The 2,820-nt window shown below is 38.2% G+C and overlaps 1 pseudogene; it reads left to right on the forward strand.

Annotated features, from left to right (window-relative positions):
* The first annotated feature begins 224 nt into the window (after window positions 1–224).
* Window positions 225–2,609, forward strand: LOC149259173 (E3 ubiquitin-protein ligase CSU1-like; annotated as a pseudogene).
* The last annotated feature ends 211 nt before the right edge of the window (window positions 2,610–2,820 follow it).

Below are 2,820 nucleotides of genomic sequence, written 5' to 3' on the forward strand. Positions count from 1 at the left end.
TTCGAAATGAGGAATTGCGATCTCGCGAGCTACTCACTCACCTTCCTCCTCGACTTAGCACCTCCCGCTCTGCAATTCCTTCGCTCTACAATTCCTCTGCTCTGCAGCTCACCACCCAGGGACAATTCGGTGACACCTCTAACTCTGTTAACAACTGATTGAGACATGCACCATTTCTGTCCTGTATCTATTGCTGGTAATCATAAATCCCAGAGTTAGTGAAGATGCCGCAGAGGCATTCAAAGAACAACAATGACTTGGCGTTCTTTACATACGATGAGAAGAGAAAGCTTGGGTATGGTACTCAAAAGGAAAGGCTCAGCAAGGACTCCATTAAGCCCTTTGATGCCTGTTCTTTGTGCCTGAAGCCACTAATAGACCCCCTCTGCTATCAGAAGGGCCACCTCTTCTGCAAAGAATGCATTCTAGAATGCCTGTTAGCGCAAAAGAAAGACATGAAGAGGTTAGATTCGTTATCCTGAATAAACCCAGTTTTTAGTTTTGAATTTTTTGGAGTATTGGGTATTGCTTTCCCTTGATTTGGGAAAATATGTTCCTGCTACTAGTGTCTTATAAGATTCTATAAGGGTTTTCTCTTTCGGTGTTACTGGTCCTCTGTCGGGAATTGTTCCTATATTAGGGTTTTTCATGGAATCCTCCAATTAGTTTGTGGGCATTTTCTGTGCCATTTTTTATGTTTTTTTCGGGTAATGGATTCTTGTTATTAGGTTTCTTGGGGAACTATGCAAGATCGAGAGAGAACATATAATTTTTAGATGCGCTGCCCATAAAAACATGCACTGTAAATTAAATATAAGTAATGTCTCTTCTTTTCCACAACAACTAGCAAGTGAATATATAGGTTGGTTAGGGAAACTATAGGACACCAATACAGAACAAGTAAAAACTAAATTCAAATGATGAGGCGCGATAAACCTTCCTTTTTGTAATTAAAGACTCTTTTGACTTGATAGGCATTAACCTCCTTACAAGATCCAAATTACAATCAGGTTGTTTTTAAGCTATGAAGCTGTGACTGATGGCATTTGTTTTATCAGAGTCACCTAGGACTTCCATCTGACATTTATCCACAAATGTTGCAACATCAACACAACCCACAGCTTGAAACTATTTGGTCAACTGTATTGAGGGTCAAGGCTACCAGATTTTAACCATGTCATCATCACTGCAAGTGCTTCAACTTGTTTCCACACTGTAGCCTGTTGGACTAGTTACTAGACCTTCTTTTCATGGGTAGATGATCTCCCTCCACCTACCAGAATAAAGCTCTTATGTCTGTCCAGGGTCTATGTTATTTTCTTTGAAGGAATCATACGGTTACATTTTGTATGAATGGCACTACCTTTTGATTTGTTGGGAATTTCAGATCTGCATCAGATGGCCAACAGGATTATAATATTATTCCATTTATTTCTTGATGGCTCTTGTTAATCTGGATTCAATGGAATTGGACATTTGTATGGCTTAGTTGTCATAGTACTAAGGTAGATTACAATTGAAATTAATCTTCTTTGATGGCTCTTGTTAATCTGGATTCAATGGAATTGGACATTTGTATGGCTCAGTTATCCTAGTACCGAGGTTGATCACAATTGACATTAATCTGCTTTGAGCTTTGGATGCCACTGTGCATATTTTGACTATGGGATCATATTATTCATTGCATATAGTTTAAGCTAGAAGTTTGGATACTACATGGTAGAAACAAGTGTTGCTGGGATTGTATCCCTATTCATTATCACTAGAATGACTAGTTTAGGTTATCGGCACTTCAATGTTGAGAGTACAAAATATCTGATATATTTAGGTTTTTAATTTAAATTTTTTATGAGTGGGTATTGTAAGTTGCTGGTGTTATCGGTGTATGATTTGATAGGAAACTTGCAAGCTATGAAGCACACCAAAAACAGGAGCAGGACGAAGAAGAGAAGTTGTTGTTAAAGAGGCAACAAGGAACTTGATGCATTTGATCAGAAAAACAATGGTGTTGTACCTCAATATAATGACAAAAATCACATTCGAGACAAAAATAGTTTTCATGGGACCAATAGTGCTAAACCGACTTTATTTGAATCGGAGGCTCTTCAGACAATGAAAGCATTTTGGCTGCCATCAGCAACTCCCGACGCTCAAGCAAAAGTTGAGGCACCTTCACTTGATACAATTTGCCCAGAGGGTAAAGAGAAACTGAAGTTGAAGTCTCTTTTTCCAGTTATTTTTACCAAGGATCCACATGATAAAAAATCTGAGGTTTTGGGGGCTATTTCTATTTTCCCTAGTTGCAAAGATACACTAACAAGCAGGTATACACTAATGGCAATCAGCACTTGTGGCCATGTTTATTGCAAAAATTGTGGAGAGAAATTTGTTAAATCAGATGGGGTTTGTTTTGTCTGCAATAGAAGCTGCAAAGAAAATCATTTGATCACCCTGGAAAAAGGAGGTAAAGGATTTTCTGGTCACGGGGACCACTTGGAGGCAACCGATTTTAAACATGTTGGAAGTGGTTCTCGCATGGGACTTATGAGGCCTACAGTTAAAACATGAACATCAAACTCATGTTGAACTACGATGTAAAAATATGATTAAGCAGTCCTGGAATTTTAGTTTGTTGGATTTCATAAATTTGACCAAATAAAGCTTGATTTTCTTTTGTGTTCTAATTTTGAGGCTCTTATGCATCTGGAGTTTTAGGATGACGGTGCATCTCTTTTCAGGCATGTGATTGAAAAATCATGCAGGCATTTACTTTTTGCTACATATCATCCTAAGCTTTCTTTAAGAGGGTTTGGAGGATTT

Source organism: Pinus tabuliformis, chromosome 6 (genome assembly GCF_031772625.1).
Source record: "Pinus tabuliformis cultivar Carrire ecotype Pingquan chromosome 6, CPIR1, whole genome shotgun sequence".
Taxonomy (NCBI): domain Eukaryota; kingdom Viridiplantae; phylum Streptophyta; class Pinopsida; order Pinales; family Pinaceae; genus Pinus; species Pinus tabuliformis.